Source organism: Bufo bufo, chromosome 4, assembly GCF_905171765.1.
Source record: "Bufo bufo chromosome 4, aBufBuf1.1, whole genome shotgun sequence".
Lineage (NCBI taxonomy): Eukaryota > Metazoa > Chordata > Amphibia > Anura > Bufonidae > Bufo > Bufo bufo.
Window position 1 is genome coordinate 94,377,976 of NC_053392.1, and position 23,623 is coordinate 94,401,598.

Sequence of the window (23,623 nt, forward strand, 5' to 3'; positions counted from 1 at the left end):
CGCTCCTCCTACTGGTATTGGTCATCAGCAAAAATATATCAGAAAACCCTTTATAGGCAATTTTAACTCATTTCTCTTAGAGAAACTTTAAAGGGTTTTTATATCTTTGGGAGCCTTTTGGGAAGATGGGGGGCAGATGGTCTGCCTGAAAGGCCCCTGAAGATGTAAAACCCCTATAGTTAATACTAGAGATGAGCGAATCCAAATTTCCTCACGCTTCGTGGTAATGAATCACATTTTTTCCTACAATGGCTACTGCACATATGAGGACATGGAGCAAGGAACTCTAGGAAGTCGGGATCACCCATAATGCCATGCATGCAGCCAATCAGCAGCCAGGCAGCCCTGTGATGTCACAGCCCTATAAATAGCCTCAGCCATCTTGGATTCTGCCATTTTCTGCAGGGAGAGACATTAGCAGGCACTAGGGACAGTGCTACAAAAAACTTCACTGTGCTAAAAAAATTATTTACAAGTGCATGGAAAGATTATTTAAGGTGTAGGGAAAGGATAGAGAGGAATCATTCCATAGCATTTATGTTGAACAGGGTTCAGTAGGGAAGGTTACAACCTGGGTAATAGGAACAATCCTATTACACCTTGCTGCACTGACTGAGCAACCATATTGCCATTATACAGCTCTATAATTCCAGCAAACCAATCTTGTTATTGGGGTGTTACAGCCATTAACAGGGTTTATTGCAAGGAAATATTTATATGTCCTATTTGCCCTAGTGCGGTGCAGTTATATGTTCTAAAGCATTTTTTGGCTTGTATTAGTGGGGGAAAAAAAGGCTTATTAGCCATTGTGTGGTGAAGTGCTAAAATTACAGCACTTTTTGTTGTGTATTAGTGGCAAAAGAAAAATATATTTGCTGTTCAGCAGTGAAGTTATATGTTCTAAAGCCTTTTGTCAAAAACAAACCAGACAGCTAACGATCCTCTAGTTACGCTGCTCGGGAAGGGGCAACCCCCATCAAACAATTTAAAATATAATCCCAGAAGACGTATTAATTTTCAATCCATGATAGTCTTTTATTCCACGGCAAAATTACAGAACACGTTTAGGCCCGTCCGTCCTGTAATTTTGCTATGGAATAAAAGAATATCATGGATTGAAAATTAATATGTCTGCTGGGATTATATTCTAAAACCTTTTGTGGCGTGTATTAGTGGCAAAAGTTAAATATATTTGCTGTTCAGCGGTGCAGTTATATGTTCTAAAGCCTTTTGTGGCGTGTATTAGTGGCAAAAAAATATATATATATTTGCCGTTCAGTGGTGCAGTTATATGTTCTAAAGCCATTTTTGTCATGTAATAGTGGCAAAATAAATAAATATTTGCCATTCAGCGGTGCAGTTATATGTTCTAAAGACTTTTGTGGCGTGTCTAAGTGGCAAAAAATATATATATTTGCCGCTCAGCGGTGCAATTATATGTTCTAAAGCTTTATGTGGCATGTATTAGTGGCAAAAGAAAAATATATTTGCCGCTCAACGGTGCAATCATATGTTCTAAAGCCTTTTTTGCTTATTAGCAGTTGTGTGGTGAAGTGAGAAAATTACAGACTTTTTTGGGGTGTTTTAATTTCCTTTTTATTTATTAATTTGATCTAACAGTATTTCAGACAGAGAAGTGCCAGGCCCTGTACATGGGAGTGGCAGAGGCCTAAATGTTTCTGGCACAGGTCGCAGCAGAGTAAGGGGCCATGGCAGCAGGGGTCACTTTGAGAGGCTTAAGCTCCCAGTGTCAGCTAGCGTTCGTGTCTTGACCAGCAACCCAGCCGTTCTTGAATGGTTGACTCGTTATTCAACTTCATCGCAAGTGACATCAGACACCCCAGCCAAGAGTCAGTGGGTTCATCAGACACAACTTTTAGTTGGCATGGCCCGGGAGCAGCCCCTATGCCCTCACCTGATGTTCCTGATCCTCACCCTCCTACTTCTCCTCAGTCATTCCGTCAACAATATATCACCGAAGCGATTGCCAAGAGACAACAGTATGCGTGCACTCATCCAACGGCGCAGAAGCTGAACGTGCTTCTGTCCAAGTTGCTGGTGCTGCAGTCCCTCCCTTTCCAAGTGGTGGACTCTGCACCTTTCAGAGAACTGATGGCTTGTGCCGATCCGAGGTGGAGAGTCCCAAGCCATCATTTCTTTGCCAAAAAGGCAGTACCAGCCTGGCACACACATGTAGAACAGAAGGTGGGCCTGTCCTTGAGCCTGTCGGTGTCTACCAAAGCGCGTGGCAGAGCCGACGTGTGGAACTGTAACTACGGTCAGGGACAATACATGCCCTTTAAGGCCCACTGGGTGAATGTGGTTCCTGCACAGCCACACCAGCAACTTGGTCAGGTGCTGCCGCTTCCGACTCCACGTTCTCACGCCGTTGGTCCTGAGACAATGTCCGCCTCTACCTCCTCATCCTCTACCATGTCCTTAGCCTCCACTGCAGGGACAATTAACAGTGCCCCTCCAGCATACCACATGTGCAGGGCGCAGTGGTGTCACGCTGCTCTGCACCTCATTTGCCTTGGGCAAACTGAGTCACACAGGGGAGGAACTGCTACGTGTGTAACATCCTGAAGTATGTCACCAAACTTCTGTTCCCCTGCTTCATAATGTTAACGTAAATGTGTTTTATCATCTTGTGTAATATAACTGTGCATTGCCTTTATGTATATTGTTATGCCTGTTTTGTATATATGCTGTAGTTCTTAATGTACACCAGCAGGTGGCAGCAGTATGCAGCAGGTCAGAGTTAGCTTCTAGCCTGGAACAGACCATTCCAGTCTAGTCTCCCCTACATGAGCAGAAGTGGGATGTCCCATGCCATGCTTTATGAGGAGGAGAAGGAAGTTAGAGAGGAGTGTAGCCACCCCCTGCTGGGGTAGGCTGTGTTAGTAGGAGCTCCCAGAAACAGGGACCCCAACCAAGAATCCAAGCCTCGGCTGAGGCCCAAGATCAACCTTCCCAGCCTGAGTCCTCTACCTCAGCTGTGGACAAAGAAAGCAGCCTTTCACAGAACTATCAGATCTCCAGGAAGCCACCATCATACCCTGCGAGCAGTCCTGTAAGTAAAGATCCTAAGACAAAGAGAAGATAAGTACCTCACCAGCTAGTCAGACCCAAACTAAGCAGACTAAAGACAGAGCAGAAGATAGATACCTGCCAGTTTCTCTAGGCATATGATCAGATGCAGAATACATATAAATTCCTGCCACATATTGCCAAAACCTGCTGGGACCCTAGACTATTGCTGTATACTGTATGGATCAAAGCTGCATATCATACCACCAAGTAAAGACAAGTTGGACCCTAGTATCTGTGTGGATTTCCATCATTCCTCCATTACTCCTATTAACAGCACTCATTTTGTTGCATGTGAGCCGGGATACAGGAGTCCAGCCGTACTACAGGTAGGAGACACCGTTGACACTACCATATCTGCTATACAGAGACAATATCCCCCTCTGGCATTCCTCACCTGGTACGTGAGCCTATACCATCTTAAAGGGCCCTGCTACAGTACCTGCGCAAGCTGCAACTGGCGTCACGAACTTATACACATATAAATTGACCCACTGCATAGCATCCCCACTGACCCAGTGTCCTGCTCATTGCATCAAGTGGCGTCACGAACAGGATCGGATTGAAATTGTGTGTCCATCCCTAGCAACAGAACTGCATCTAATTGTGCGCAAAAAAAAAAACGGACTTAAAACCGCATGTTTCACAGTATTGCAAGCGCTGCCGCTTGTACAAAGATCGCTAAAAAAGTGACTTTCTTACTTGTACTGCTGTACCAAGAAAGCGCTGCACGTGCGCTACAGTATTCAAGGAGTTAATTCGATATTGTGGAATTCGCCATATTCGTTTAAAATGGCGCCTCATCTTCATGCCCAAAGACAAAGGAACCAAAGAACGCCCTCTCAGGAGCGCGAAAATGCTGTCTATGCGGGAAAAACTAGCGACACCCCCTCAAGAAAGGTGCAAAGATGTCGAATACGCCCCTTCAGGAGCGGGAAAAATAGAGACTGCCCACCATGAACTTTCTATTGTGGACCGAAGTGATAAAGTTTCCACCCCCTGGGCTGCACCCTCAGAACTTGCTATTTCTCAGAAGGAGGAAGAGGCCAAGATGGCGTTTCCCCAGCCTAAATGGAACCAGATGGCGATATGTGGTGAAGCCGTCTATGAGGAGCACCCACCGGAGATCCATGTCTCCCAAATAACGAAGAAAGGTGGACCCTCAGTATTTGCTACCATGCTGGAGGCTGTGTGTAACGGTCGCGTACACACACACACAGGGGGAAGGGAAGTGACCACTGCGCTTCACCCTTACACCTGGCCCTGCCTACTTGCCTCGTGAGTCCTAATGACAGGGGACAACTGGACAGCAATCCCTAACTTGGAATAAGTGCAGGGATGACAGACAGACAAACAACAGGACGTGAACGGACCGAGTCAATACCAGGAAAGCTACAAAGTACAAAGGGAGCAAGCAGAGAATTGTCAGGAGAAGCCAGGGTCATAAATACCAGGAGAGCAGCAAAGTACAGAAGGAGCAGGCAGAGGATCGTCAGGAATTCAGCAGGAGGTAAGTACGCCAGGAAAGACCAAATCACAGGTGGAACCTAAATTAACAGGCAACCTGTGGCCAGCAGGCTGCCTGTATTTATAGTGGGGAGTGAGGGTCATGTGACGTGGCCAGCATCACATGACCGACAGACCAAACAGTCGAGCACCGAGTGATCAGCTCGGCGCTCAAGGCAGACTTAGGAGCAGGGAGCCACCCAGCTAGTAACGCCGCCCTGGGAATGAGGTCAAACACAGATCTTCATTCCCAAAGCTAAGCAACAGGTCTGTGGGTAATGGGGGACCGAGTGCACCTTCGGAACCTGGCCAAGGCCGAAGCACCGCTCACCTTGCCCAGCATTCCGGAGGAGACCGCTGCTGAAGTCCCGGCTCCTGCTACCAAGTAGTGATGAGCGGCAGGGGCAATATTCGAATTTGCGATATTTCGCGAATATTTGGGCATATATTCGAGAATTCATGATCTCTAGGCATTATTTTCTTGAATGCGAAAATTCGCATAAAATTTGCATAAAATATTCACATAAAAATTTGCATGAACTGGTATTTTAAAAAAAATCGAATATTCGCGTTTACGAATATATTTAGCGATATTCTAAATATTTGTGAATTCTCGAAATGCCGATATTCGCGATTAAAATTCGCAATTCGAATATTCGTGATCAACACTACTACCAAGAACTCAGACCTCATCGAGTTCCTGGAGGCTGTGGATCCCTCCGCTCTGTCAAGTGCTCCAGCGGAGGGCGACGCACCCATGAAGATGGAGGTGGATGTCGTGCCTGCTCCCTCGGAGGACATCGATGACGTCGCTACCCCAGTCAGCAACTCGTCTGCAACACAGATGAAGATGGCCTCTCCAGATGGCATCCAGAGGACACCGGAACCAGCCGCTTGGCCGCAACTTCAGGTAGGAGCTGCCGCGCTCTCTGAGGCCCCGGCCCGGTCCGTGTCCATCCATCCGCCACGTCCCGAAACCCCAGCACCGGCCATTAACCTTAGGCCTACCACGCCAGTACCGCCAACTGGTGCGGCGGAGGCGGCTGGAGATTCCACTCCGCCGCCTAGCTACGCCCAGCACCGCAGCCTTAATCCGGAGGTTCCCCATGAAATCACGGCCTTTGCCCAGACCGCATGGGAATACAAATCCGCGGTTGAAGAATGGGTGAAACAAGTCATAGATAACCCCCAGGCCGGAGACCCCAAGCTCACCAGAAGAACCGGAACCGTCCTGTGGTTCTCTGTGGAACGTGGTGTTGGATTTGTCCAAGATAGCCACTCCAGCACAGAGATGTTTGTGGGACAGAGGTCTGTCAAGCGACACTACTTGCCCCAGGCCCAGCATAACCTGTACTCTGGAGACCAAATAGAGTACACTCCGATGCGGTCCATGCAAGGACTTTTTGCCGCTGGAGTCACCTTGCTACAGAAGCCACTTTCTCCTGCCTTCACCCCAGAGACCTGGCAGGAGGATCCAGGCTCTGCGGGCAGGACGAGATGTCTGCAAGAAGCACCGGATGGCCGTCTACAGTTTAAAGAAAGGTCACCACCTGCACCTGCACCTCTCATTCCTGACCTGTCACCACCACCAACCCTGAGGGTAGGACAAATAAATAATAGTCTGTTGACATTCAACCCCAAGGTGCAACCGTGTTTCATGCCCCCCTACATGCTGCCCTGGAAGCAGCCCCAGCAAGCTGCTCCAGCTCTTCCTGCACCCATGCAGCCAGAAGTTCTGCCAGTTCCTGCACCGGCTGTGGATTCCGGGTTGCAGCAAGCTACTGCAGCGTTTTCCAGGCTGTCTGCACAGCCAACCCCTACAGCAACCGGTAGAGGGCAGTGGCGCACCACTACCAACACTACCCTGAGCTACCAGCAGAGGCTAGAGCATTTTAGCAGCTCCAGCAGCGATGAAGAGCTGGACACCTACCTATAAGGTGTCCCCACTACAAAGAATAAACAAGTGACATTGTCCTGGGAGCCACTTTGTGGACTGCTACCTGACGGGTGAGGACCTGTTGGCATGTTGTGTGTTTTCACCCTTTTGTTCCAGGTTGCCATTGTTTGTCCTCATCCAGATGGTCATGCTAGTTAGGACTCCCCCATCAGCACTTAACCCCCTCATATCCAAGTTGAAAGTTTTATCCCCTTTCTCAGGTTACTTGATAGCCTGTTGCTGCTATTAAATATTTTAACCCTTTGGATTACAATTAACTCTTTTGCCCTGTGGATTGCAAAGAACTTTTATCAATTTCCAGAGGTTTCTACAACTTCAAGCACTTCCAGGAATAAGGACTCAAGTTATTGTTGAGCCTATCCTTGCACTTAATAAATTTGCACTATTTTATATAACATGTTTTATAGTAACATAAAAGCTTGCACCCAAAGCAAAGACTCAAACGTGATACCTGAGCTCTTTGTGCCAAAGAAAAGACTCAAACGTGATACCTGAGCTCTTTGTGATCTTATATTATGACAATTTTTGCACTAATGTACCTGTTTACAGTTATGTAACGTTTAAGATAGCATGCCCATTGTGTTTACTCTCCTTCCAGATGCCACAATGAGAATTTATGCACTGTTTCTAATGATTGCACTTAACCATTGCACTTAACAAAAATGTTGCAATTTACCTAAAGTGTGCCTTTTCACAGCTCTTGTTCTCTCCCCCCTTATACGGACTGTCATCATAGGGACATTGAATACTAATGGCCTACACCCGGGTAGGACCAAGTGGTAAGTCCTGACAGGTCTAATTACTTCACAGGTACCCCTGCTGCTTCGGGAATCGTTAGAAGCCCTAGGCTGCTCCTTCCCGCTTGTTTTATGTTCCGGATTATTCCCATCCGGAGGTGTCTCATTTCCAGGAGCGCACGGGATTAAAGACCCTCCTCCTGTGACATAGCCAGAAGACATGGAGACGATGAATACCTCCCCTTCTGAGCGTTTGCCTAAGGTATGGTACCTCAAGCCTTAGAGCCTTATATTTAGCTTCCTCATAGACATCATAGTGATCGTGCTATGAGGCAAATTTCTTCAGGCTATGATGCAGGGAAGGGAAGACAGGATAAAGCCACCCTTCTATTTGCGGGCTTTGCATTACATAATGGTGGGATTACGGAGTAAAGACACCCCCATCCTCTCTTTGATGTTCAGGGCCAGAACATACAAAGTCAGTCAACGATGCATGCTTTGTGCAGTTATAGGTTTACTGGTTATACCAAGAGAAGGAAACTGTGTGTTGGACACCTTACTCTAGCGGGCAGGAACCTCGAGGAAACCGTTTAGTGTTTTGTCTTTGTATGTCTTATATGTATATTCATGCAGCACGTTGTATTTATTGGGTACCCAGAGCTTACTCCTCACCCGCTTATCTTGCGCCGAGGACGGCTTCACTTAAAGTAACGGGGTATGTAACATCCTGAAGTATGTTACCAAACTTCTGTTCCCCTGCTTCATAATGTTAACGTAAATGTGTTTTATCATCTTGTGTAATATAACTGTGCATTACCTTTATGTATATTGTTATGCCTGTTTTGTATATATTCTGTAGTTCTTAATGTACACCAGGTGGCAGCAGTATGCAGCAGGTCAGAGTTAGCTTCTAGCCTGGAACAGACCATTCCAGTCTAGTCTCCCCAACATGAGCAAAAGTGGGATGTCCCATGCCATGCTTTATGAGGAGGAGAAGGAAGTTAGAGAGGAGTGTAGCCACCCCCTGCTGAGGTAGGCTGTGTTAGTAGGAGCTCCCAGAAACAGGGACCCCAACCAAGGATCCAAGCCTCGGCTGAGGCCCAAGATCAACCTTCCCAGCCTGAGTCCTCTACCTCAGCTGTGGACAAAGAAAGCAGCCTTTCACAGAACTATCAGATCTCCAGGAAGCCACCATCATACCCTGCGAGCAGTCCTGTAAGTAAAGATCCTAAGACAAAGAGAAGATAAGTACCTCACCAGCTAGTCAGACCCAAACTAAGCAGACTAAAGACAGAGCAGAAGATAGATATCTGCCAGTTTCTCTAGGCATATGATCAGATGCAGAATACATATAAATTCCTGCCACATATTGCCAAAACCTGCTGGGACCCTAGACTATTGCTGTATACTGTATGGATCAAAGCTGCATATCATACCACCAAGTAAAGACAAGTTGGACCCTAGTATCTGTGTGGATTTCCATCATTCCTCCATTACTTCTATTAACAGCACTCATTTTGTTGCATGTGAGCCGGGATACAGGAGTCCAGCCGTACTACAGGTAGGAGACACGGTTGACACTACCATATCTGCTATACAGAGACAATATCCCCCTCTGGCATTCCTCACCTGGTACGTGAGCCTATACCATCTTAAAGGGCCCTGCTACAGTACCTGCGCAAGCTGCAACTGGCGTCACGAACGTATACACATATAAATTGACCCACTGCATAGCATCCCCACTGACCCAGTGTCCTGCTCATTGCACGTGTCCATCAAGAAATCGAATCCTGGCTTTCTCCGCAACAACTCAAAATCGGAACCATGGTGATAAACAACGGGAAGAACATGGTGTCGGCGCTGCGTCAAGGAGGGCTGAGCCATGTGGCCTGCATGGCACACGTGTTCAATCTGGTTGTCAAGTGGTTCCTGAAGTCTTCCACACATCTGCAAGACATCCTAAAAATGGCCAGGAAACTTTGAATGCACTTTAGCCACTCGTACTCCGCAAAGCGCACCCTCCTTGAGCTGCAGCGGCAGAATGGCATCCCCAACATAGGCTGATATGTGATGTTTCTTCCCGTTGGAAATCCACCCTCCATATGTTGGACCAACTATACGAACAGAGAAAGACCATAAATGATTTCTTAATGATCCAAGCAGACAGGAGTACTCCCCTGTGTAACTTCGATGTCAGCCAGTGGCAGCTCATGGTTGTCAAGCGGTTCCTGAAGTCTTCCACCCATCTGCAAGACATCCTAAAAATGGCCAGGAAACTTTGAATGCACTTTAGCCACTCGTAGTCCGCAAAGCGCACCCTCCTTGAGCTGCAGCGGCAGAATGGCATCCCCAACATAGGCTGATATGTGATGTTTCTTCCCATTGGAAATCCACCCTCCATATGTTGGACCAACTATACGAACAGAGAAAGGCCATAAACGATTTCTTAATGATCCAAGCAGACAGGAGTACTCCCCTGTGTAACTTCGATGTCAGCCAGTGGCAGCTCATGCGTTGCACCTGCCGTTTGCTCAGGCCCTTTGAGGAAGCCACCTTATTTGTCAGTCGCCAGGACTACGGTTTGAACAATGTAATTCCACTGCTTTATGTCCTGGAACAGATACTGTAAATCTGGCTGGTCAGGGGACTGGAGACGTGGCGCCTAGATCTCACGGCCACATGAGCCCTGTGGGGGCTGACCTGGAGGAGGACATTGGAGCACAAGCAATGTGTAGCGAATTGGGTGATTTTTACACACAGGTGACAGGAGAGGAGGAGCAGGAGCAGTCAGAGTAGCTAGAGGCCCATGAGGAAGACGATGGCGAGGACCCAGACACACTGTGGCAGTATGCAGGAGAGATGGAGGAAGGGAGTCCCTCCGAAGGCCCATTGCATGCTCGATTGAGTAGTTGTAGCCAAATTGTCTCCTTTCGGTAGAGGGATGACTTCTGGCTCTCCACCTTGTTGGACTCTCGCTACCGGTCATAAATGGGGGCCTTTTTTTACACCCGCTCCTTCAGTTTGGACGGAGACAGTTGCCTCTTTCCCTGTTCCCTAGGCTGAGGGTTTGGGCAGTGTTTCAGCAGTCTCACGTTTCTGTGCATGTGCATTTCTAGCATTAAGATTTGCACAATGTTGTGAGCAGCTTAGGAAGAGTATCAGGGAATGCTAGGAGGTGACCGCTTTATTCCCTAGGTTTGGGGCCTAGTCTGTTGTTGTTTAGTTTTGGTTCCCTTTGGTTGTTTTTCCTTCCACGTACTTTCCGTGACACTGCCTCAGCTACTATTCTGATGCTGCCATCTGCTTGATGTAACACATTTGATGCCAAGTGCTCCTTTTTACACCCACCATCATCAGCAGGTACTGTTATTGCCACCCACCTCCCCATCCTGTCACCGGGTCACTCTGTGGTCTCCTCATGCTGTTGCCACCTCCACACTATGTTACATTGCCACTATGTGGTCTCCTTATGCTGCTGCCACCTCCACACTATATCACCTTGCCACTCTGTGGCCTCCTGATGCTGCTGCCACCTTCACACTATGTCACCTTGCCACTCTGTGGCCCCCTGATCCAGCCGCCACCTCAACACTGTCATTTTGCCTCTCTGTGGCCTCCACCTGATGCTGCTGCCGCCACCTCCACACTGTCATTGTGCGACTCTGTATTAGAATTATATATTGATCACGGCACTCTATCTTGTACTGACTGGTTTAGGGTGCACGTCTCGGTGCGTTCCTTGCTCCACCTCTTGGAACAGGTAAGTATACAACAATTCAGACAGCACTCCAATGTTGATTAGTGATTTTTATTGGCCGGACATAGTGGTCCTTTTTCGGACTGAAACAACATTTCGGGCAAAAAGCATGCCCTTCATCAGGCTGATGTAAGAAAAAATAAATAAATATGTATAAATATAATATTTGTAAAATACATGATTGTATGGTACAGAAATAAATAAAGCTTTCTGTGGGTACATAATTCCTATATATAGTATAATCAAATGCTGCATGATTCAAAAAATAATGAAGATACATGATTCTAAATAAAATAACATAACAGATTCCATTTGCTCCATGGGATCATTTTTGGCTATATAAATTCATAATAGCAAATATTATGTCAAGAGAGCATACATAAATATTGAATACAGCAGTTACATCAGAACAAGCTGGACCACTTGAAAGAAAGTGTGGCAGATAGAGTAAAAGGAGGGTGAATAATAGAAGTGAGGGCACTAGATGTGTACACTATAAGCACTGTATGTGTACATATATAGGGAGCAGTCTTCTATCTTATTAAAGGTAGCAATGCAGGCTAAGAGTATAAGAAGTGAGGGCACTAGGTATATACACTATAAGCACTGTATGTGTACATATATACGGAGCAGTCTTCTATCTTATTAGAGGTAGTGAGGGAAAGAAAAAGCAATGCAGGCTAAGAGTATAAGGAAACAAAAAGATCTGCGTCAATATCTGCTCCTGGGTTGCTTACCTAGTTGCGTGCTCTTGAGGGTAAATGGCCGGCATAGTTGCGGTACATAGAACCGCGTTTTAAATAGGTGATACACGCCATCTAATTGGCGCTCGAAATCTCGCAATGTTGCGAGTGTCATGAACAAGTGCCAGTCTGGTGAGATGACATATAGTTAATCATCGGCTGTACGCGCATGCGTATAGTAGCCGAATGGCAGGGGTCGGCCATTTTGGATTATGGAAAATCGCTCTGGTCTGCGCGCATGCGCCCTAGAGCCAAATAGTCGGCGGCAGCCATCTTGGAATAGGGAGATGGTTGGTATATGAGGGGCTGGAATGGATCGGTCTGTATAGTTCCAAAAATAACATTACAAGCACCATGTATTGGTATGGCATAATTGAATGGAGGATACCAATCAGCCAATAGGGATATATGGGGTGTATGACCGCCTAATTTGTGGTTATGTCAACCCAGGGTACACAGTATAGGTGTTTGTATGTATAGAAGCCCTAATATGAGGCCAATGGGCATAGGTTAATCAGACATATAGGAGAGATGTGACGTCATAGGGGTGAGTGAGAAGAGGTCGAATGAAACCTCAATAGTACAGTAGTTCAGTATAATTTGAATATAGACATCACATAAAGCATATACCAACGGCTAGTGCGTGCTTTACGAGTGTCGCCACCCGTTATTAGACGGCTCTGGCCCTAAAAAGAAATGTAAAGAAAAGAGGTTAACATTGACGAAGAGGATGAATTATTAATCTAAAACATAATCTCTATTAAGACCATTGGGTACAAGAGTGTTAAGACGTCGGATCCACAACATCTCTCTCTCCTGTAACTGCAGCTCACGATTACCCCCTCGTCTGGGAGGTGGTATCCAATCGATAACCTGAAATCGAAGCTGACTGACTGACTGTATTCAATGAAATGTTGGACTAGGGGTGCCTCTAACTTGACAGTGCGTATATTCGACTTGTGTTGGGATATGCATTCTTTGATTTTCTGGATTGTTTCCCCAACGTATCCTAGGCCGCAAGGGCATTTGATCAGGTACACAACGTAATTAGAAAGGCAAGAGTAGTGACCATTGATGTTGTATCTTTTTCCAGTAGATGGATGTGTGAAGGTAGGGCCTTTTGTGACGTTCCCACATTGTGCGCAAGACAGGCAAGGGTATGTTCCTTTGATGGCAGAACCGGTGATTGTACTTTGTATGCTATGTATCTTATTGGAACCAAGGTCAGATCGTACAATTCTGTCTTTAATATTTTTGGCCCTCCTATATGACATTAAAGGTTTGTCTGGAAAGATATTGGGGAAGTTGTTAGATAATATGGACCAGTGTTTGTATATAATTAGTTTGATGTCCGAACTCAAATGGGAAAATGTAGTAACACAAGGAATGCGTGTTTGTGCATGGTCAAGTCTAGGAGGTTTGGGTTGGAGTAGATTGGTTCTGGAAAGGTGAGTGGTTCTCTCAATGTGCTCTTCCAAAACGTGTTGTGGGAAACCCCTTTTGAGGAATTTATTGGACATTTCTATAAGTCGGGAATTTGCAATATTAGGATCCGACACAATATGTTTGACTCGCATGAGTTGCGAACGTGGCAATGAGCGAATGAGTCCAGGGGGGTGAAATGAATCGTGCCTTAAAAGGCTGTTCCTATCCGTGGGTTTAGTGTAAAGATCAGTTTGTAATGTGTTGTTCCTTACCTTAAGTAAAACATCCAGAAACGAAATCTCGGTGTCGCTGCAGGTCAAGGAGAGAGAGATGGAGTCTGTGGCCGAGTTAATGGTTCTATGAAATGTATACAGGTCTTCTGCTGGGCCCTGCCAAATACAGAAGATATCGTCAATATATCTATACCAACATTTCACGTGTTTACAAAACAACTCATTCGTGTATACAAAAGAATCCTCAAAATAATTCATGTATAGAACCGCAAAAGTAGGCGCCACATTACAGCCCATGGCTGTCCCGGAGATCTGAAAGTAAAATTGGTCTTCAAAGAGAAAATAGTTACTTTTGAGTACAAATGATAAAAGAGAGATGATAAATTCTTGTTCCAAAGCAGAAAACTCTGCTTGTAAGTAGGGATAAGCGAACCCGAACATTTTCGTAAAAGTCCGGGTTCGGGTTCGGTGTTCGGCGCTTTCTTGGCGCTTTTTGAAAGGCTGCAAAGCAGCCAATCAACAAGCGTCATACTACTTGCCCCAAGAGGCCATCACAGCCTTGCCTACTATTGGCATGGCTGTGATTGGCCAGTGCAGCATGTGACCCAGCCTCTATATAAGCTTGGGTCACGTAGCGCTGCACGTCACTCTGCTGATTCAAGCATAGGGAGAGGTTGCTGCTGCGACGTTAGGGCGAGATTAGGCAGATTAACTCCTCCAAAAGACTTCATTCTGTGATCGATCTCCAGCTGTGGATCATTGAAGTGCTAATATCGACTTGCTCACTTTTTTTAGGCTGCCCAGAGCGTTTTTAGATCACTTTTTTCTGGGGTGATCGGCGGCCATTTTGTGGCTTGTGGTGCGCCAGCACAAGCTACCACCAAGTGCTTTTAACCATCAATAGTGTGGTTATTTTGTGCTATATCCTACATCAGCTGCAGGCTGAGCCTGTGTCACCGAAGTGCATTTAACCATCAACAGTCTGGTTATTTTTTGGCCATATACTACATCAGGTGCAGGCTGAGCCTGTGTCACCCAAGTGCATTTAACCATCAACAGTGTGGTTAATTTTTGGCCATATACTACATCAGGTGCAGGCTGAGCCTGTGTCACCCAAGTGCATTTAACCATCAACAGTGTGGTTAATTTTTGGCCATATACTACATCAGGTGCAGGCTGAGCCTGTGTCACCCAAGTGCATTTAACCATCATTAGTGTGGTTATTTTTTGGCCATATACTACATCAGGGGCAAGTTGAGCCTGTCACCCAGCGCCTAAAAAATAGACCTGACATTTCTATTCAACCAAATCTGTACTGTTTTAGCTGGTCAAGTTATTTGTAGTGACCGTAAAAGCACAGTTTTTGTTCTGGGTTGAAAAACTATTCCCAAATTTGCCATTCTCAAAATAACTAAGTAGTTTATGTTATATGAGGCCTACTTGAAATCTATCCCAAAAAGGATATCTTAGATTCAAGGTGCTGATAGTGTCATTCAGAAAAACTTAACACACACGCTACCGTGCAGATACAAGTCTAATTCTGTGATTAAACGTATACCTGTCACACAGCGCAAAAAAAAATAGGCCTCACATTTCTATTCAACCAAATCTGTACTGTTTGAGCTGGTCAAGTTATTTGTAGTGACCGTAAAAGCACAGTTTTTGTTCTGGGGTGAAAAACTATTCCCAAATTTGACATTCTCAAAATAACTAAGTAGTTTATGCTATATGAGGCCTACTTGAAATCTATCCCAAAAAGGATATCTTAGATTCAAGGTGTTGATAGTGTCATTCAGAAAAACTTAACACACACGCTACCGTGCAGATGCCATTTTCAAAATTGTGGTGAACGGGAACAATGAGGAAAACATCTAATAAGGGACGCGGACGTGGACATGGTCGTGGTAGTGTTAGTGGACCCTCTGGTGCTGAGAGAGGACGTGGCCGTTCTGCCACAGCCACACGTCCTAGTGAACCAACTACCTCAGGTCCCAGTAGCCAGCAGAATTTACAGCGATATTTGGTGGGGCCCAATGCCGTTCTAAGGATGGTAAGGCCTGAGCAGGTACAGGCATTAGTCAATTGGGTGGCCGACAGTGCATCCAGCACGTTCACATTATCTCCCACCCAGTCTTCTGCAGAAAGCGCACAGATGGCGCATGAAAACCAAGCCCATCAGTCTGTCACATCACCCCATGCATATCAGGGAAACTGTCTGAGCCTCAAGTTATGCAGCAGTCTCTTATGCTGTTTGAAGACTCTGCTGCCAGGGTTTCCCAAGGGCATCCATCTAGCCCTTCCCCAGGGGTGGAAGAGATAGAATGCACTAACGCACAACCACTTATGTTTCTTGATGATGAGGACATGGGAATACCACCTCAGCATGTCTCTGATGATGACGAAACACAGGTGTTAACTGCTGCGTCTTTCTGCAGTGTGCAGACTGAATAGGAGGTCAGGGATCAAGACTGGGTGGAAGACGATGCAGGGGACGATGAGGTCCTAGACCCCACATGGAATGAAGGTCGTGCCACTGACTTTCACAGTTCGGAAGAAGAGGCAGTGGTGAGACCGAGCCAACAGTGTAGCAAAAGACGGAGCAGTGGGCAAAATCAGAACACCCGCCGCCAAGAGACTCCGCCTGCTACTGACCGCCGCCATCTGGGACCGAGCACCCCAAAGGCAGCTTCAAGGAGTTCCTTGGCATGGCACTTCTTTAAACAATGTACTGACGACAAGACCCGAGTGGTTTGCACGCTGTGCCATCAGAGCCTGAAGCGAGGCATTAATGTTCTCAACCTTAGCACAACCTGCATGACCAGGCACCTGCATGCAAAGCATGAACTGCAGTGGAGTAAACACCTTAAAAACAAAGAAGTCACTCAGGCTCCCCCTGCTACCTCTTCTGTTGCTGCCGCCTCGGCCTCTTCTGCTGCTGCCGCCGCCTCGGCCTCTTCCTCCGCCTCTGGAGGAACGTTGGCACCTGCCGCCCAGCAAACATGGGATGTACCACCAACACCACCACCTGCGTCACCAAACATCTCAACAATGTCACACGGCAGCGTTCAGCTCTCCATCTCACAAACATTTGAGAGAAAGCGTAAATTCCCACCTAGCCACCCTCGATCCCTGGCCCTGAATGCCAGCATTTCTAAACTACTGGCCTATGAAAGGCTGGTGGACACAGACAGCTTCAAACAGCTCATGTCGCTTGCTGTCCCACAGTATTTTGTTCCCAGCCGCCACTACTTCTCCAAGAGAGCCGTGCCTTCCCTGCACAAACAAGTGTCCGATAAAATCAAGTGTGCACTGCGCAACGCCATCTGTGGCAAGGTCCACCTAACCACAGATACGTGGACCAGTAAGCACTGCCAGGGATGCTATATCTCCCTAACTGCACACTGGGTAAATGTAGTGGCTGCTGGGCCCCAGGCGAAGAGCTGTTTGGCGCACGTCCTTCCGCCACCGAGGATCGCAGGGCAACATTTTTTGCCTCCTGTCTCCTCCTCCTCCTACTCAGCTTCCTCCTCCTCTTCTTCCACCTGCTCATCCAGTCAGCCACACACCTTCACCACCAACTTCAGCACAGCCCGGGGTAAACGTCAGCAGGCCGTTCTGAAACTCATATGTTTGGGGGACAGGCCCCACACCGCACAGGAGTTGTGGTGTGGTATAGAACAACAGACCGACGAGTGGTTGCTGCCGGTGAGCCTCAAGCCCGGCCTGGTGGTGTGCGATTATGGGCGAAATCTCGTTGCAGCTCTGGGACTAGCCGGTTTGACGCACATCCCTTGCCTGGCGCATGTGCTGAATTTGGTGGTGCAGAAGTTCATTCGCAACTACCCCGACATGTCAGAGCTGCTGCATAAAGTGCGGGCCATCTGTTCGCGCTTCCGGCATTCACACCCTGCTGCTGCACGCCTGTCTGCGCTACAGCGTAACTTCGGCCTTCCCGCTCACCGCCTCATATGCGATGTGCCCACCAGGTGGAACTCCACCTTGCACATGCTGGACAGACTGTGCGAGCAGCAGCAGGCCATAGTGGAGTTTCAGCTGCTGCACGCACGGGTCAGTCGCACTGTGGAACAGCACCACTTCACCACCAATGACTGGGCCTCCATGCGAGACCTGTGTGCCCTGTTGCGCTGTTTCGAGTACTCCACCAACATGGCCAGTGGCGATGACGCCGTTATCAGCGTTACAATACCACTTCTTTCTCCTTGAGAAAACACTTAGGGCGATGATGGAAGAGGAGGTGGCCCAGGAGGAAGAGGAGGAAGAGGGGTCATTTTTAGCACTTTCAGGCCAGTCTCTTCGAAGTGACTCAGAGGGAGGTTTTTTGCAACACCAGAGGCCAGGTACAAATGTAGCCAGACAGGGCCCACTACTGGAGGACGAGGAGGACGAGGATGAGGAGGAGGTGGAGGAGGATGAAGCATGTTCACAGCGGGGTGGCACCCAAAGCAGCTCGGGCCCATCACTGGTGCGTGGCTGGGGGGAAACACAGGACAATGACGACACGCCTCCCACAGAGGACAGCTTGTCCTTACCTCTGGGCAGCCTGGCACACATGAGCGACTACATGCTGCTGTGCCTGCGTAACGACAGCAGAGTTGCCCACATTTTAACGTGTGCGGACTACTGGGTTGCCACCCTGCTGGATCCCCGGTACAAAGACAATGTGCCCACCTTACTTCCTACACTGGAGCGTGATAGGAAGATGCGCGAGTACAAGCGCACGTTGGTAGACGTGCTACTGAGAGCATTCCCAAATGTCACAGGGGAACCAGTGGAAGCCCAAGGCGAAGGCAGAGGAGGAGCAAGAGGTCGCCAACGCAGCTGTGTCACGGCCAGATCCTCTGAGGGCAGGGTTAGCATGGCAGAGATGTGGAAAAGTTTTGTCACCACGCCACAGCTAACTGCACCACCACCTGATACGGAACGTGTTAGCAGGAGGCAACATTTCACTAACATGGTGGAACAGTACCTGTGCACACCCCTCCACGTACTGACTGATGGTTCGGCCCCATTCAACTTCTGGGTCTCCAAATTGTCCACGTGGCCAGAGCTAGCCTTTTATGCCTTGGAGGTGCTGGCCTGCCTGGCGGCCAGCGTTTTGTCTGAACGTGTATTCAGCACGGCAGGGGGCGTCATTACAGACAAACGCAGCCGCCTGTCTACAGCCAATGTGGACAAGCTGACGTTCATAAAAATGAACCAGGCATGGATCCCACAGGACCTGTCCATCCCTTGTGCAGATGAGATATTAACTACCTCCCCTTAACAATATATTATTCTACTCCAGGGCACTTCCTCATTCAATCCTATTTTTATTTTCATTTTACCATTATATTGCGGGGCAACCCAAAGTTGAATGAACCTCTCCTCTGTCTGGGTGCCGGGGCCTAAATGTGTGACAGTGGCCTGTTCCAGTGGTGGGTGACGTGAAGCCTGATTCTCTGCTATGACATGAAGACTGATTCTGTGCTGACATGAAGCCAGATTCTCTGCTATGGCATGAAGAGACTGATTCTCTGCTGACATTAAGCCAGATTCTTTGCTATCGCATGAAGAGACTGATTCTCTGCTGACGTGAAGCCAGATTCTCTGCTATGGGACCTCTGTCCAATTGATATTGGTTAATTTTTATTTTTTTCATTTTTATTTTAATTCATTTCCCTATCCACATTTGTTTGCAGGGGATTTACCTACATGTTGCTGCCTTTTGCAGCCCTCTAGCTCTTTCCTGGGCTGTTTTACAGCCTTTTTAGTGCCCAAAAGTTTGGGTCCCCATTGACTTCAATGGGGTTCGGGTTCGGGACGAAGTTCGCGTCGGGTTCGGATCCCGAACCCGAACATTTCCGGGAAGTTCGGCCGAACTTCTCGAACCCGAACATCCAGGTGTTCGCTCAACTCTACTTGTAAGCGAATGTCATTGTGCGACTCTGTGGTCTCCTCATGCTGCTTCCACCTCACCACTATGTCATAGGGCCACTCTGTGGACTTCTCCTGCTGTTCCCATTCTCCCTACTTCATGACTGGGCCACTATTTTGCCTTTTGGCCTGGCTGACATCATAATTTATTTGACACTTCTTCTGATCTGTCAGAAGGAAGGAAAAATGAGATGCACAACGGATCCTGTCTGTGTAACAGCTGTAAGGCCTGTATGGTCGCAACAGAATTGGCTTGTGATTTGGTAGCCAAAAGCAAGAGTGGGTAAAAAACACAGAAGATATGCAAATATTCCATTCACGTGTCATCTCTGTTTTGAATCCACTCCTGTCTTTTTTGGCTTTAGCAATACTGATGGATTACTGACCAAATGCTGACCGAGTGATGGCGGATGCTCAACAGACAGGATCCGTTCTTTTGGGGTTATTGTTCTGGCGGATCAGAAGAAGGGCAATAAAATCAGTGACGTCAACACAAACGTACTGCTGACACCCTCTCCACTCTGTCGGGGGGCTCTACTTGTATAAACATTTAATAGAACAGGTTCTGTAGATATCTATGTGAAATCAGCTGACGACGATGTAAAAGGAGTGCGCTTCTTCTTGACGCAAACATCGACCTGTAAGGCTGAGTTCATACTTGAGTTATTTGGTCAGTTTTGGCCCCGTGACTGCCCAAATAAGTGAAGGGTGCAGTGATTCTAAAAGCGACGCCTGTCATCTGCATGTCATACTGACTCACAGTATTATTTCACTACTACAGCAGACTCCCTATGCGTGTTACTGCAAGGCACAGTGTTCTACACCACTATAAAAGCTCTTTGCAGCCAGGAAATAGCATTTTTTTTACGCAATTCGCCACTAATAAATTCAGATTGAACCAAACTTTTTTAGAAAATTGGTCAAATCGGCCGAATCAAATTTTTAAAAATAGTCCATCAAGTTCAACCAAGGGTTAGGTGGGGGATGTGAATCCCAGAAGGAAGTGAGACTCAGATTTCTACACGTTTTTATGAGCATTAATGTCATTTACTTTTAAGAATTCATCTAAACCCTTCTTAAAACTGTCCACTGTTCCTGCTGTGACCACGTCCTGCAGAAATCTATTCCACAGATTCACAGTTCTTACAGTAAAGAATCTTTGACGCTTCTGGAGACTGAACTTTTTCTTCTCCAGTCGGAGGCAGCGCGCCGTTGTCTTTTGAGGGCATTTTACATGGAACAGTTTTTCACTGTATTTTTTTGGCCAATTCATATATTTGAATAGTTTAATCATGTCCCCCCTAGACGTCTGTTCTCAAGACTAAATAGATTTAATTATTTTAATCTTTCTTCATATTCATATATTAAGGGCCAAATTCTACAGAGGGGAGCATAGGTATCTGCTCTCTAGTGCTGGATTCTGTTCCTTCACTCCCCTCCACTACAGCAGTGCTTCGGTCTCGGGATGTCAACATTTGGCTTTACAGCTGCTGCAGCCAATCTCTGGTGGCGGCAGTGATATATACCCTTTGTGTCACAAGACCCAATCTAACACAATTTTACTGTGACACACTTCTTCCAGTGGAAGTAGGAGGTATGTGATGCAATGCAAAAGCAGTGTAATGTAGTTTAGGTGTTATTTGAGGATATATATATATATATATATATATACACTCATCTAAAGAATGTTTAGGAACACCATACTAATACGGTGTTGGACCCCCTTTTGCCTTCAGAACTGCCTTAATTCTACGTGGCATTGATTCAACAAGGTGCTGATAGCATTCTTTAGAAATGTTGGCCGATATTGATAGGATAGCATCTTGCAGTTGATGGAGATTTGAGGGATGCACATCCAGGGCACGAAGCTCCCGTTCCACCACATCCCAAAGATGCTCTATTGGGTTGAGATCTGGTGACTGTGGGGGCCATTTTAGTACAGTGAACTCATTGTCATGTTCAAGAAACCAATTTGAAATGATTCGAGCTTTGTAACATGGTGCATTATCCTGCTGGAAGTAGCCATCAGAGGATGGGTACATGGTGGTCATGAAGGGATGGACATTGTCAGAAACAGTGCTCAGGTAGCCCGTGGCATTTAAACGATGCCCAATTGGCACTAAGGGGCCTAAAGTGTGCCCAGAAAACATCCCCCACACCATTACACCACCACCACCAGCCTACACAGTGGTAACAAGGCATGATGGATACATGTTCTCATTCTGTTTACGCCAAATTCGGACTCTACAATTTGAATGTCTCAACAGAAATCGAGACTCATCAGACCAGGCAACATTTTTCCAGTCTTCAACAGTCCAATTTTGGTGAGCTTGTGCAAATTGTAGCTTCTTTTTCCTATTTGTAGTGGAGATGAGTGGTACCCGGTGGGGTCTTCTGCTGTTGTAGCCCATCCGCCTCAAGGTTGTGCGTGTTGTGGCTTCACAAATGCTTTGCTGCATACCTCGGTTGTAACGAGTGGTTATTTCAGTCAACGTTGCTCTTCTATCAGCTTGAATCAGTCGGCCCATTCTCCTCTGACCTCTAGCATCCACAAGGCATTTTTGCCCACAGGACTGCCGCATACTGGATGTTTTTCCCTTTTCACACCATTCTTTGTAAACCCTAGAAATGGTTGTGCGTGAAAATCCCAGTAACTGAGCAGATTGTGAAATACTCAGACCGGCCCGTCTGGCACCAACAACCATGCCACGTTCAAAATTGCTTAAATCACCTTTCTTTCCCATTCTGACATTCAGTTTGCAGTTCAGGAGATTGTCTTGACCAGGACCACACCCCTAAATGCATTGAAGCAACTGCCATGTGATTGGTTGACTAGATAATTGCATTAATGAGAAATAGAACAGGTGTTCCTAATAATTCTTTAGGTGAGTGTATATATTGTGAACTGTTACACCTTCCTGCGGGGTTGTTTTGGGCAGAAAACATTGTGACACCCTGTCACAATATATACTAGACATTAAGCCTGTTGCATAAGCATTAGTAGGAACAGTCTATATTAAATGGCAAGGGAATTTGACCACACTAACTGGTGGCTGAGACTGGTGGCTGTGGCTGGTGGCTGTGGCTTAGACTGTTGGCACTGACTGGTAGCTGTGGCCGAGACTGCTGGCACTGACTGGTGGCTGAGACTGGTGGCTGTGGCTGGTGGCCGAGACTGGTGGCTGTTGCTGAGATTGCTGGCTGTGGCTGCGACTGCTGGCACTGAGTGCTGGCTGTGGCTGAGACTTCTGACTGCGGCTGGTGGCTGAGACTGCTGGCTGCGGCTGAGACTACTGGCACTGACTGGTGGCTGTGGCGGAGACTACTGGCTCTGGCATGAGTGCTGGCTGTAGCTGAGAATTCTGGCACTGACTGAAGGCTGAGACTGGTGGCTGTGGCTGAGACTGCTGGCACTGACTGGTGGCTGAGACTGGTGGCTGGTGGCCAAGACTGGTGGCTGCAGCTGAGATTACTGGCTGTGGCTTGTGGCTGAGACTACTGGCACTGAGTGCTGGCTGTGGTTTTTTAATTTCATTTTGGATTTACATAATACATTTTTTTTTAGAAAAGAATCATGTTTTTGTGTTTCCATTTTCTGAAAGCCATATTTATTTATTTATTTGGGCGATAATCTTAGGTAGGATCTCATTTTTTGCGGGATGAGAGGACGGTTTGATTGGTACCATTATGGGGCACATATGACTTTTTGATTGCTTGGTATTACACTTTTTGGCACATTTTTTTTTTTCTATATGGTGTTCACCAGATGGGTTGGATCACATAGTATTTTTATAGAGAAGGTCGTTACAGACATGACGTTAATTAATATGTGCATTTTGTTAACTTTATTTTATTAAACAAAAGTATAGTTGAAAAAAAAATCATGTTTCCAGGAGGTCCTCCATGACAGCACTACATGGAGGATGCCCCCCGCCCACTATTGGGACAGGAAACAGAGAGAGGGTTAAAGCTCCCCCCCCCCACCCACTTCCACCAGTGTTTTTTCCTGTCCCAATAATGGATGGGGCAGAGAGAGGATCTCTCCTTTATATTTTTTACTTCTTTATTTTTTTCTTGTCTCGCCTGGCTAATACCCCTAAACTGGAGGTCCCTTAGCCTCCCAGCCCTTTCCAGTACCTGTTGTTCATGCGGCTCACTTCTGGAGCGGAGTCCTAGGGGCTTGGGAACGGTAGACGCAACCCCGCCGGGGCTCTGGGCTGCATGGTGCCTTCTCCCGGGGA